Genomic DNA, 15326 nt, shown 5'->3' on the forward strand with positions numbered 1-15326 from the left:
AATCCTATTTTTGATCAGTGCTGTCATCTTGTGGAGAAGGATTGTTCATCTGTAGTTGGACATCTTTGCTTTATTCAAAAGACCTATTTTTTTTAACCGAAATCTGGAGGTGGGTGTTTTTGCGATGCTGTGATGCTGGGAAACCCTACCTCCGGACTTCCGTTGCCAGCGAAGTGCCCATTTTTGCAATGCTGGGATTCCCCTGCAGCATCGCAAAAACACAGAAGTCCGGAGGTGGGGTTTCCCATGGAGGGGAGCCTCAGGGGAATCCCAGCAGCGCAAAAACGGGTGCTTCGGTTGGCAAAAGGGGTGAATTTTGGGCTTGCACGCGTTAATTGCTTTTCCATTGATTCCTAGGGGAAACATTGTTTTGTCTTACGAACATTTCACCTTACGAACCTCGTCCCAGAAACAACTTCGTAAGACAAGGTCTCACTGTATATGATATTTATATGTTGAATTTAGTATAAAATCCATAGCCAGCCAGCCCAGGTGCTCTTACAAATTATAGTAGCTAGGGTTTATTTCTCTAAAAATAATTTTCTAAATGTGTTCAGAATAACTTCTTATAAAAAAGTGTAGGAAAGAAATGCCATTGTAAGGACCTTTAATGATAGAATGACAATATAACCCTTAACGAAGCAGATAAAATCTGATTTGATTTTATCAGCTTGGAAATAGTTGCCTTTCTGATTAGTAGGCTCAGGGCTTGCCAAGGCAAACATTGAGGAGGTAATTTCAAAAGAAGGGTGGGCAGAATCTATTGTTGCTTTTGTAATTCTGAGATGCACCCAGGGGTGGGCTACTGCCTGGACGGGGGGGGGGGAACGCAGTTGAGTAACGAAAATGGAGCTCCACCCCAGAGCACCCAATTTGCACCGAAAGAAAATGCAGGGCGTCCTCTTTGGGCAGCCTCTGCGTTCTTCCCGAAAGTATTTAAAAACCCCTAAGCCAGCGATTCTGCTACAAATGAAAGTGTCTAGGAACACTTAAGGAGATAAGATCTGGGTTTCTGTCTCCGCCTCCTTTCCGAATGGCTATAGTATTCTCTAGAACAGAGATCTTCATAGTTGGCTGGAGAATTCTGGGAGTTGAAATTCAAAAGTCTTAAAGTTGCCAAGTTTGGGGACCCCTGCTCTAGAAAATAAAATGAATAATCCTTGAAACCTAATGTTTTGCCAGAAACCTTGATTTTGTTTGGTAGTCTGCAGGAAAGAGGGTTAAGACATGTGGAACGGAGCATTTTAAGATATTCACTTAGGCTGTGAATGTAGCAAGGGACACTTTAGATTGTTGCCTTTGACTAAGTGATGATTTTGTGAGTGGCCATTTTAATCATGAAGGCCCCTTTATGACAATGCTCAAAATGTGCTTTCAAAATTCTAAGAGATGTTTCTGTCATTCTACTGTTCTATAGCTGCACACTTCTAGGATGTGGGTGAATTCGATGACCTGCTTGTTTTGTGTCCATTGATATGGGGATTGTTTTGAGGTTCTTAGAAACTCCTTGGTCAAGTCACATGGCCAGCAAGCCACTCCTACCTGGTCACATGACCAGCAAGCCACACCCACAAAAAAAGCCATACCCACAGTGTTGTGATTCAGCCTGAGGCTCCTCAGGGACCGGCTGGATCTCTGCTGGATCCATGCCCAGAGGAGGAGGACAGTGAACAGGAGGGGGAGGACCAGGCAGACGGGGGAGAGGAACGTCAGGAAGAGGAGGAGGGAGAGCAGCCTGAGACCCCCGTGGGGGGGCTCTCCCCAGCTAGTAGCCTGGATTCATTGGATGAAGACGCACAGGCTATAATAGACATGAGGCAGCGACGAGCAGCTCAAAGAAGGGGCCAATTAGAAAGGTATTTCCATCCCTGAATTGGCAACAGCTGGGTTTGGGTGTGGTTCTCCTCAGCAGGGTTGAAAAGGCAGGCCCGCCCTTACAGTCTTGTGGAGAGTTATCAATTGGGAGTCCTGTGACCTTGCTTTGATTCTCGGCGTCTCTGATCTTGGCTTGTGGCCTAGAAGTCTGGAAGACTTGAGGGAGGCGTGGGTTTTATTATCTCCAGCGTTGTTTTTGCCAGCAAGAATCCTGTTTTATTGCCTGGCCTTCGTGAAACCTCTGTGAAGCTTCATAGTGTTCCTGTCTGTAAGAACAGTTTTTGTTACCTGTGTTTGCTTTGAATTATATAAACTGCCTTTGCTTTTTACCAGTGTGTCTGGCTACCCTTTTTGGTTGGTGTTGGCGTCTGTGGGGACCCAGACAACACACAGTGAGCTGGTAAAAATTTTGGTATCCCTTGAAGTCCTACAATATTTCCCCCAAAATAAGACCCTACCAGAAAATAAGCCCTAGCATGATTTTTCCAGGATTCTCATAATATAAGTACTATCTCAAAAATAAGCCCCAGCTCAGATCATTAGTCATTTAGTACCATATCAACTGGAATCAACTCCCCCCGGAGATTAGGACTGCCCCCACCCTCCTTGCCTTTTATAAATTCCTAAAAACCCACCTTTGCCGCCCAGCATGGGGAAATTGATTCCCCTCAGCTGCTCCATTTTATGTATGGTTTGTTTGGATTATATGAGTGTTTTTAAATAAATGGTTTTTAACTGTTTTCCTGTTTTAATTATTGGATTTGTATTTTGTATTCTTGTTGTGAGCCGCTCCGAGTCTCCGGAGAGGGGCGGCATACAAATCTAAATAATAATAATAATAATAATAATCATCATCATCATCTAAAAATCTAGCTGCAACGACTCTGGCATAAACCAGTGAAAGTGGTCCCAGTGGTACTTGGCACGCTGGGCGCAGTGCCAAAGGATATCAGCGGACATTTGAAAACCATCAGAATTGACAAAATCTCCATCTGTCAATTGCAGCAGGCCGCTTTACTGGGATCGGCAAACATAATTCGCCGCTACATCATGCAGTCCTAGGTGTTTGGGAAGCGCCCGACTGGTGATGAAATACAAAATCCAGCATAGTGATCTCGTTTGCTGTGTTGTATTGACATAATAATAATAATAATAATAATAATAATAATAATAATAATAATAATAATAATAATTATTATTATTATTATTATTATTATTGTTATATCCTAAAAATAAGCCCTAATGCATCTGATCTTATTCCCAGGGAAACATACTATAGTTCAAAGCCTGGGCAAATAAAAGCACTGGTCAAGTGGAAAACAAAGCTAACAGGTTTTCAAAACATACATTCTAGGTAATTTGGCATAACCAGAGCCCAACCTATAGGATTTGCTACATCAAGTCTCTCTTCATGTATACTTGCAGTTGTTAAACAGGTCAGCAACAGGGAGACCTAAGACCAACCTCCACTCCAACCTCAGCTCCCAAACACTTCCAACCTACCCAACAGAACTCTTGGTTCTAACATGAGTTGGAAACCTTTGCTTGATGCCCCCAAGAGAACGCAGGAAAGAAATGTCATAATGATTAAATAATCCCAACCTTCTTCCCCTCCCTCCGCGTTCTGTACAGACCTATGTCTTTCCTAATGTCAGAATTCGCACTCACGCTGATGTCTGAAGACGGCTGTAACTGCCCCGCAGGGCTTAGGGGAAGGCATAACTTTGCTTTTGACACTCAGACCAGAAGGTTAATGTATTAGTTTTGTAATTAAACCTTGTAAATTGTGCATAACAGAGCAATTAACTACTTGAGCTAGTCTTTGGAGAACTCGAGGGAAATATAGTATGCGATGGAAATAAAAATATGAAATGTATTCCCTAACCCAGACCCAGAAGGGGAAAAAAAATTCTCAGTGTTGGTCTATTTCCAGTGACCTCTCGCCTCCCCACTTCCTGGATTTGAAACTGGTCAGCCTCTTTTCTGTTTTGCTTTCTTTCTTTCTTTTTTTGAGAAAGCCAAGAAGACAGTTATAATGAATGACTTTTATTGTGCAATATTTCAATAGCGTTTGACTGCTTTCGGATGGAATGGAAACCGTTTCTACCCTGCGAGGCTGCCAAGACAAACACAACTGTGTTCCCCCAGCCCTCAATGTGTCCTTCACTCAAACTGGCAGGAGTTACAGTTCTACACTCAAGACTAGATTTGGTGTTGGACGTTTTCAGCCCCGTACATTAAAGCCAAAGAAAATATAGGGCGGGGGGGGGGGGGAGATTATATTTATCCTCTGCAGGTGAAATTCAGATAAGATCAGGACTCATAAAGAGCTTTTTGGAATACTTTCAAGTTGTAGGGTAACATAGAAACATAGAAGTCTGACGGCAGAAAAAGACCTCATGGTCCATCTAGTCTGCCCTTATACTATTTTCTGTATTTTATCTTAGGATGGATATATGTTTATCCCAGGCATGTTTAAATTCAGTTACTGTGGATTTATCTACCACGTCTGCTGGAAGTTTGTTCCAAGGATCTACTACTCTTTCAGTAAAATAATATTTTCTCACGTTGCTTTTGATCTTTCCCCCAACTAACTTCAGATTGTGTCCCCTTGTTCTTGTGTTCACTTTCCTATTAAAAACACTTCCCTCCTGGACCTTATTTAACCCTTTAATATATTTAAATGTTTCGATCATGTCCCCCCTTTTCCTTCTGTCCTCCAGACTATACAGATTGAGTTCATTAAGTCTTTCCTGATACGTTTTATGCTTAAGACCTTCCACCATTCTTGCAGCCCGTCTTTGGACCCGTTCAATTTTGTCAATATCTTTTTGTAGGTGAGGTCTCCAGAACTGAACACATTATTCCAAATGTGGTCTCACCAGCATTCTATATAGCGGGATCATAATCTCCCTCTTCCTGTTTGTTATACCTCTAGCTATGCAGCCAAGCATCCTACTTGCTTTCCCTACTGCCTGACTGCACTGTTCACCCATTTTGAGACTGTCAGAAATCACTACCCCTAAATCCTTTTCTTTTGAAGTATTTGCTAACACAGAACTGCCAATACAATACTCAGATTGAGGATTCCTTTTCCCCAAGTGCATTATTTTACATTTGGAAACATTAAACTGCAGTTTCCATTGCTTTGACCATTTATCTAGTAAAGCTAAATCATCAATATCAACCCTATTGCACACTTTAGAGTCATCGGCAAATAGGCAAACCTTCCCTACCAAACCTTCCCCTATGTCACTCACAAACATATTAAAAAGAATAGGACCCAGAACAGACCCTTGTGGCACCTTGTGGGTTTACTGAAACAAACTCGGCTCAAAAGGTGCTTCTTTCCTAAGACACAGTTCGAACGTCACTCCTTGATGGGCAATGAAGCCGAGCAGAGAATCAAAAGTTTTAAATTTTAGGGAGTGCTTATGCAGGCGACGTTTCCATAAATGTTTTAAAGTTGAGCAGATTTTACAGTTAAACACTCTGACGGCAATCAAATCCCCTGATAGATGCTTTCTCTGGACTAGTTTCCAAGTTCTGCTTTGTTTTAAATGCCCTCCTTGTGAATAGCCATTAGGGCTCTTTCTGTGAGCATAAATCACTTTGGTGAAGAACGTCTACGGTTCAATAATCATAAAAAGGTATCGCACGATGCAACATCGGGTTTTATGGTGTAACAACTGTATTTATTAATAAAAACTTACAACTTTTTGGCAGGGAGCCTACGAGGGCATTTAGGAACTGTAAAATAAGAGATTGGCCAAAAACGTTCCACGTTTTAGGGAAAAATGTAACGTTTCTAAGACTAACAGCTCACCTCCTTGATAAAATCTCCTTGGGCAAATAAAAAGTTAAGCAAGCTAAACAACCCTAACCAAGAAATTAATTTCAGTTTATAATTTAATCTCCAAATTTGTTGGCTTTGTTCAACTATATGGTGGAAGGTAATGTCGGAGATGATCTGTCTCTGAACCAGAGGAAGGGGTTAAATGCCTCATCAGTAATGAGTCCTTCACACCCACAAGAGATCTAAGACTAGACCACCTTGAATTCCTTTCTATTTTTAACTCCTAATTCCCCTTGACCATTAGTAGTACAGATTTTTGCAGAGGGCTTAAGCTTGCAATAAATCTTTATACTTCTTTGAAGTGTTTTATTTATTTTTATTTATTTTTATTTTTATTTATTTATTTTGTCCAATACACAATAGAGGAGAAGATATATGAAAGGAAGAAAATATATATGAGATAAAGGAAAGACAATTGGACACGGGACGAAAGCAACACTGGTGCACTTATGTACGCCCCTTACTGACCTCTTAGGAACCTGGAGAGGTCAATTGTGGATAGTCTAAGGGAGAAATGTTGGGGGTTAGGGGTTGACACTATTGAGTCCGGTAATGAGTTCCACGCTTTGACAACTCGATTGTTAAAGTCATATTTTTTACAGTCAAGTTTGTAGCGGTTAATATTATGTTTGAATCTGTTGCGTGCTCTTGTGTTGTTGCGGTTGAAGCTGAAGTAGTCATTGACAGGTAGGACGTTGCAGCATATGATCTTGTGGGCAATACTTAAATCGTGTTTTAGGCGTCGTAGTTCTAAGCTTTCTAGACCCAGGATTGTAAGTCTATTTTCGTAGGGTATTCTGTTTCGAGTGGAGGAATGAAGGGCTCTTCTGGTGAAATATCTTTGGACGTTTTCAAGGGTGTTGATGTCCGAGATGTGGTATGGGTTCCAGACAGATGAACTGTATTCTAGGATGGGTCTGGCGAAAGTTTTGTAGGCTCTTGTGAGTAGAGTGAGATTGCCGGAGCAGAAGCTACGTAGGATCAGCTTAACAACTCTAGAAGCCTTTTTGGCGATATTGTTGCAGTGGGCTTTAGCACTTAGGTCATTTGATATTAGTATTCCAAGGTCTTTTACTGAGTGTGGGTTGGCTGTGAGAATTTGTTTATTCAGTGACTGGATCTCCTGATTTCCCTGATTCTTGACAGGCATGTGCTCAAAACCTAGCCTGAATCTGAATCCGGGTAAGTTTAATTTCCATGGCCAATTTGAAAAGGAGGCCTTATTATTATTATTGCAAGGTAATAAGAGCTTATTTATCTAAATGCTCATGGGTGCCTATATTTATAAGCAGACAAATTCAATCTATGTAGAGAAACAAACGCACGGACAGGTGGGGAGCTTACGTAAGCATGTCCAATCTTTGTTTAGCAACCATTTTCCAATCAGTTCTTGCATTTGTGACCTTGGCAGGTGTTTTAAATTTAGGAAAGTTAAAGAAAGACTGTAAGCACAGTCACAATTTCACATAACAACTATTTTGCTTAATGACCAAATTGTCAGTCCTAATTGTCATTGTTAAACAACAACTGCCTGTATGAGCACATACATGCGGTAATGGGCAGCCAAAAATTTTACTGCCACACTGTAGGAGTGGCTTATTTTGTGGGTGTGGCTTAATGGTCATGTGCCTGGGTAGGCATGACTTGCTGGCCATGTGACTAGGTAGGAGTGGCTTGAATGATCATCATCGTTCAAGTGAAATGTTAAGTCCTCAACTTACAACCTTACCAGTGTCTCTCGCTGGGGTGACAATTTGCTTTGCGTTTCCTGCACTCTCCTTCCTGGGTTGCTCTCCACCTCAGGCTGGGTAGCTAGGCAAACAGGTGCTGCCAGAAGCTTAAATGCTGCCAGCGCCGCTTCCACCCACGCCTTCTGCTTGCACCTCAGGTGGGAGGTGGCTGCATGAGGCTGGAGGGGAGCCGGGCAGGAGAGACGGAAGCTTGTCTGAGGCCAGAAAGGAGAAAAGAGGAAAAAAGCAAGGAGCGCAAACACAGCAGCAGCGGGGGGGGGGGGGGGAGAGCCGAGCCGAGCCCAGTAATCCAGGAAGTGACTGCCACCGATCAGCTGGAGTTTCATTTCCAATGGTGGAACTGTGTTCCACCCTGTCCTGCCTACTGATCACCCCTGGTTGTCAGCGTTCCAAATAGCGACTTCCTGATTCTCGCTCAGACAGCGTTTCCACACGGAACCAAACTATTTACAAGGATACAACAGCACCTGAGAAATAAATCAAGTCCCAGTCCAATTCTCTCTTATTAACAGAACCATGTTGGTTACGCCATAGTCATTCCGATTCTGAATACTTCCCAGAATCCCACCTAAGTTAAGGTTCATCTTACATCCTCAGACCCACAAGTTCATCACAAGAGCCAGTCCGTGTGCAGGGGTTTATCAACTTCCTCTTCTCTTCAGTTGAGGCAGAACAAACTGTGACCTTGGCTTGGAGGAAGGAATCTTTGGTTTAGTAATTTTCCCACTCACTACTCACTACCCCTCCCATCCCGCCTTATGCTGTGACAGGCCAAAATCTCTAACTCCACATGATGGCTTCGGCCTGACACATACTTTGCAAGTGGGAAAACCATAGCCTTGACTATATACACTTTTGTTGGCAGAATGATGTCTCTGCTTTTTAGTATACTGTCTAGATTTGCCTTAGCTTTCCTCCCCAGGAGCAAGTGTCTTTTAATTTCTGTGGTTATCATGAAGCCTTTTCTTATTAGGAACTACAGTGATACCTCGTCTTACAAACCCCTCGTCATACAAACTTTTCGAGATACAAACCCGGGGTTTAAGATTTTTTTGCTTCTTCTTCCAAACTATTTTCACCTTACAAACTCAAGCCACCGCCACTGGGATGCCCCGCCTCCGGACTTCTGTTGCCAGGGAAGCACCCGTTTTTGTGCTGCTGGGATTCCCCTGAGGCTCCCCTCCATGGGAAACACCACCTCCGGACTTCCATGGTTTTGCAATGCTGCAGGGGAATCCCAGCAATGCAAAAACGGGCGCTTCACTGGCAACAGAAGTCCAGAGGTGGGGTTTCCCAGCGAGGGGAGCTTCAGAGAAATTGCAGCATCACAAAAACATGGAAGTCCGGAGGTGGGGTTTCCCATGGAGGGGAGCCTCAGGGGAATCCCAGCAGTGCAAAAATGGGCGCTTCAGCTGGCAAAAGGGGTGAGTTTTGGACTTGCACGCATTAATCACTTTTCCATTGATTCCTATGAGAAACATTGTTTCGTCTTACAAACTTTTCACCTTACAAACCTCGTCCCAGAACCAATTAAGTTCCTAAGACGAGGTATCACTGTATTGTGCTGGGTTATTTGACTTATTGGCTGGGCTACACTGCCATCTAGTCACAAGACTTTATATATTATAGCCTTGAAGAACAGCTGTTATTTTCTTTTTTGGTCTGATAAGGATACAGACATATAACATACACTATTGAGTTTTTTGTGGATAAATGGTGCTTTGGTTTTGTTTGTTTTATGTTTTGGAACATGTTCTCCTTTTTCCTTTGAACTCTGTCAGATGGGTTAAGGCAGGAAGAGCCTGAAGTACACAAGGAATACTTTTTTTGGTCCTTTTTCCCCCCTCCGTGTGAGTCGATTTATTATTGTGCAGTGAATATTGGAATTTTTCCTTTTTTTAATATTTGAATTGATATCTATTAACAGTTTGTGAGGGTATTTTAAAAAGGTTTTGGATTTTTTACTCCTTTTCTCTTATTGGCAACTTCTCTTTTTTAACTGTTTGTTGTTGTTATTATTATTATTATTATTATTATTATTATGTGTGTGTGTTTTTTGTGTGTGTAACATATTTTTGCTGATAATGAAAAAGAAGGGAGACTAGTATAGATCTATTTCAAGCTTATTTGATCTCGTCAACCAGCCATACACTTACTGGGATTTGAACAGTCCTGAGTCTACGGAGAGGGGCGGCATACAAATCTAATAAGTAAGTAAGTAAGTAAGTAAGTAAGTAAGTAAGTAAGTAAGTAAGTAAGTAAAGTAAGTAAAGTAAAGTAAAGTAATAAAATAAAATAAATAAAATAAATAATAAAATAAAATAAATATTGGGTAATAATAAATAACTATTTAAATTTTGATATGATTTATGGTATTTGTGTTGATGTATAGGAGAGTGTTAAAAAAATAAAATAAAATAAAGATCTGCAAGTAGTAGAAGTATGACCATAGCAAAAAAACCAAAGAGCACCAATTGTAATAGTAATAGGTGCCTTGGATGTAATCCTAAAACAACTGGAGTATCACTTGAACACCATCGGCATAGACAAAATCAATTGCAAAAGGCAGCTTTACTTGGGATAGCTTATTATTTAGCACCATCAAAGAACATCTGCTTGTCCTGATCCTTGGTAAGGACTCAATAGTTGGATATAAATGCCAAATATATTCTAAAGATCTGTTGGTCAAAAATGAGCAAGCAAAACTACTGTGGGACTTCCGACTTCAGACTGATTGAATTCTGAAGCATAACACACCAGACATCCTGATTGTGGAGAAAAAGAAAGTATGGATCATCGACATCGCAATTCCAGGCGACAGCAGAATTGAGGAGAAGCAGCTAGATAAATTATTGAAATGCGAAGATCTAAAAATCGAGCTGCAACGACTCTGGCCCAAGCCAGTGAAAGTGGTCCCAGTGGTCCTTGGCATGCTGGACGCAAGGCCAAAGGATCTCAGCGGACATTTGAAAACCATTGGAATTTACAAAATCTCCATCTGTCAGTTGCAAAAGGCCGCTTTACTGGGATCGGCAAACATAATTCGCCGCTACATCACGCATTCCTAGGTGCTTGGGAAGCGCCCGGCTGGTGATAAAATACGAAACCCAGCATAGTGATCTCATTTGCTGAGTTGTATTGACATAATAATAATAATAATAATAATAATAATAATAATAATAATAATGATGCACAAATATTCAAATGCATTGTTTCATGCACTTCTGACATATTCTTCTGTATTGTTTCTCCATGTACACATTTTTCAAACAGGTTTTTAACTGGCAAATAAATTATCCTTATGTTAGTTCTCCCCATACCTTTCAAATCTTTTATTATTTTTCTCATATCACCCCAGTTGGCAACTGGTAATAAAAAAAGGCAGCTGAGATTCCAAGAACATTGTTTAAAACTTTAAACTACCTAAGTAAAGTCAAAAACTTACCAGGAAAGACTTAATGAACTCAATCTGTATAGTCTGGAGGACAGAAGAGAAAGGGGGGACATGATTGAAACATTTAAATATGTTAAAGGGTTAAATAAGGTTTAGAAGGGAAGTGTTTTTAATAGGAAAGTGAACACAAGAACAAGGGGGCACAATCTGAGGTTAGTTGGGGGGAAGATCAGAAGCAACGTGAGAAAATATTATTTGACTGAAAGAGTAGTAGATGCTTGGAACAAACTTCCAGCAGATATGGTTGGTAAATCCACAGTAACTGAATTTAAACATGCCGGGGATAAACATATATCCATCCTAAGATAAAATACAAGAAATAGTATAAGGACAGACTAGATGGACCATGAGGTCTTTTTCTGCCGTCTATCTTCTATGTTTCCATGTTTTTAAAAATAAGATTTTAAATAGGTTTTTGTCTATGATATACAATGAAAATTATACAGCCAACAAAGGTTAAGATGTTTTCACAACAGAACAGTGGCAATTCTACTAGTTAAACAAAATATAAAATGCAAAGTACAATGTGTCATAAAGCTAAATATAACACACAATTAAAACCAAATTATTCCTCACCACAAAACTGCAATTAGTCAGGTTTCATAAGTCAAAAGCTAACTGGGCCAGTGTACTTAATTATATATGATATATAATAATATATATGCAAATGAAATTAACAGCTATCATATTATAGATTAAAAGAACTTCATTCTTCATTAGTTTCTACAGTACTGTTAAGAATGACTCAATGTTATTATTAAATCATATTAAATCAATATAAATAGTGAGTGTCCTTCCATTACAGTGGGGCATTGAATACATTTTTATATGTGATTCCATCAGGTTTTAGCTGAAAGATAAAGACAGACAATTTCACAAAACCAGCATCTTTCCATCCCTCTCCACTAAAATAATATGTCTATAGGTCCCCTGCTCACTGACTGGACAAGTTGTTCAGTCACATAAGAAATTAATAAAAGGGAGAGACGGCAGAGAGTGGGATGGGAAACCGGATTGGGAACTAAGGAAGAAACTGTGTCTGAAGAGCAATGTTAAAGAATGGATAGGTTTCAACAGCCAAGTACAAGTCTTTGAGCCTGAAAAAAGTACACATATGGCATTAACACCCTTGAAAATGGCCAAAGATACTTCACCAGAAGAGCCCTTCATTCCTCCACTCGAAACAGAATTCCCTACGAAACTAGACTTATAATCCTGGGTCTTGAAAGCTTAGAACTACGACGCCTTAAACATGATCTAAGTATTGCCCACAAGATCATATGTTGCAATGTCCTGCCTGTCAAAGACTACTTCAGCTTCAACCACAACAACACAAGAGCACACAACAGATTCAAGCTTAACATTAACCGCTCCAAACTTGACGGTAAAAAATATGACTTTAGTAATCGGGTTGTTGAAGTGTGGAACTCATTATCAGACTCTGTAGTATCATCCCCTAACCCCCAACATTTTACCCTTAGACTATCCACGGTTGACCTCTCCAGATTCCTAAGAGGTCAGTAAGGGGCGTACATAAGCGCACTAGAGTGCCTTCCGTCCCCTGTCCTATAGTCTCTCCTATATCTCGTATTTCCTCTCTACTATATCCTCTATAACCTTCATTGTGTATTATTGTGTATTGGACAAAATAAATAAAAAAAATATAAAATAAATAAAATAAAATATACATGGAATTAAATAATATATTTTGGATGTTTAGTAATAGTAAATAGATAGGGAAATTGTATCTCTTTAAGGCAAGGAGAGGCCAGGCACCCTAACCCTAACCCTAACTTTTGATGTCAGTGACGTCAAGTTGGCCACCTTTAATCCAGTCACATGACCTTTAAGCCACCCCGGTCACATGATTGTCAAGCAACTCCCACCTGGTCACATGGCTGGTAAGCCACACCCACAATGTGGTAGTAAAAAAAAATGCAGCCCTTTACTGGATCTGGCCTGTGGGACTGTCCTGGAAACAGCAAAGGACTGGTCCATGCGATGCCTTTGCCAGAGAAAACTGAGCTTGCAGGGACTGCACGCAGCCCTCCCGAGTTCCATTTTCTCTGACAGAGGGTTGCAGGAGGCCGTTGCAGCCAAAAATGAATCTCAGGAGCCCATCTCCGGGACCGTCTTCTGCCGCACGAAACCAAGCGACTGGTTAAGTCCCACAGAGTTGGCCTTCTCTGGGTCCCATTGACTAAACAATGTCGTTTGGCGGGACCCAGGGGAAGAGCCTTCTCTGTGGCAGCCCCGACCCTCTGGAACCAACTCCCCCGGATATCAGGGTTGCCCCCACCCTCCTTGCCTTTTGTAAGCTCCTTAAAACCCACCTCTGTCGTCAGGCATGGGGGAATTGAGATATTCCCTTCCCCCCAGGCTTATAAAATTTGTGCATGGTATGTCTGTTTGTATGATTGGTCTCTTCAATTGGGGTTTTTAAAATTACTTTTTCTATTAGATTTGTTATATTTGTCTTTTTTACTGCTGTTAGTCGCCCCGAGTCTGCGGAGAGGGGCGGCATACAAATCAAATCAAATAAATAAATAAATAAATAAATAAATAAATAAATAAATAAATAAATAAATAAATAAATAAATAAATAAATAAATAAATAAATAAATAAATAAATAAATAAATAAATAAATAAATAAATAAATAAATAAATAAATTTTCTATGGCAAAGTGCTCGGGCCACCACAGGTGCCCCCAGACAAGTAACATTGAGCTGGTCATACCCTCCCTAGTCATGCCCACCCCAGCCCCTGAGGTTAAGCCAGCGGAAGAGCCTTCTCTGTGGCGGCCCTGACCCTCTGGAACCAGCTCCCCCCAGAGATTAGAACTGCCCCCACCCTCCTCGCCTTTCGTAAACTCCTTAAAACCCACCTTTGCCGTCAGGCATGGGGGAATTGAAACATCTCTCCCGGGCCTATACAGTTATGTATGGTATACTTGTGTGTATGTTTGCTTTTAATAATGGGCTTTTAGTGTTTCTTTTAAATTATTAGATTTCTTATATATTGTTTATTATTTCTGTGAGCCCCCCCAAGTCTACGGAGAGGGGCGGCATACAAATCTAATAAATAAATAAATAAATAAATAAATAAATAAATAAATAAATAAATAAACCCTGATGCAGCCGTCAACTAAATCAAGTTTGACGCCCTTGCACTAGGTTCCTGGAATCCGTAAATAATCTTAGAAGTCTTGGATTGCACAATGCACTTGTCCTCAACATTCAGGAGTTCCTTTGCATTTTTGTTTCCAGGTTTCACAATTCAAAGACCCCAGCTAGCAAACACCCAGACTGATTTAAGCGATATTCAGATGTTTACTCCAGAGTTCTCCCTGGAAAGGCACGCTTTACAGAGGAATGCCTTCCCCTGAGCATTACATCACGAACTGGTTCAGTTCTCAGAGTAAGAAGTTGGGCCAAATGGTGGAGGAGCTCTCTTGGGGAAGCATATTTCTGCCGTTAAGTATTCCCATCAGAAAACTTTAGGAACTGCTTACATATTACTATTCTGTCCACATTTAGCCTTTCACGTTACTGCAGTTGAAGTTGCAATTTTTCTTCTTCTTCTCTTTTTCCGAAAGAAACTCAAACTTTGCTGTTCTCGTCCCTTTTCATATCTTTGACAGTTAGACTGAAATGAAACTAGACTCTTAAGAGGGACATCATTAGATTTATTTATTAATTTTATTTATTTATTTTGTCCAATACATAATACACATTGAAGAGAATAGATATGCAATAATATAAATAAAGAAAAGAATAGAAGAAAAGATATAAAAGTATAGGTGAACATATTTGAAAGGAAGAAAAGATAAATGAGATAAAAAGAGACAATTGGACAGGGGATGGAAGGCACACTGGTGCACTTATGCACGCCCCTTACTGACCTGTTAGGAACCTGGAGAGGTCAATTGTGGATAGTCTAAGGGAAAAATGTTGGGGATTAGGGGTTGACCCTACTGAGTCAGGTAATGAGTTCCATGCTTCGACAACTCGGTTGCTGACGTCATATTTTTTACAGTCAAGTTTGAAGCGGTTAATATTAAGTTTGAATCTGTTGCGTGCTCTTGTGTTGTTGCGATTGAAGCTGAAGTAGTCATTGACAGGTAGAACGTTGCAGCATATCATCTTGTGGGCAATACTTAGATCGTGTTTTAGGCGACGTAGTTCTAAGCTTTCTAGACCTAGGATTGATAGTCTGCTTTCGTAGGGCATTCTGTTTCGAGTAGAGGAGTGAAGGGCTCTTCTGGTGAAATATCTTTGGACATTTTCAAGGGTGTTGATGTCCGAGATGTGGTATGGGTTCCAGACAGATGAACTGTATTCAAGGATGGGTCTGGCAAAAGTTTTGTAGGCTCTTGTGAGTAGTGTGAG

The sequence above is a fragment of the Erythrolamprus reginae genome, chromosome 12, assembly GCF_031021105.1.
Source record: "Erythrolamprus reginae isolate rEryReg1 chromosome 12, rEryReg1.hap1, whole genome shotgun sequence".
In the NCBI taxonomy this organism is placed as follows: Eukaryota; Metazoa; Chordata; class Lepidosauria; order Squamata; family Dipsadidae; genus Erythrolamprus; species Erythrolamprus reginae.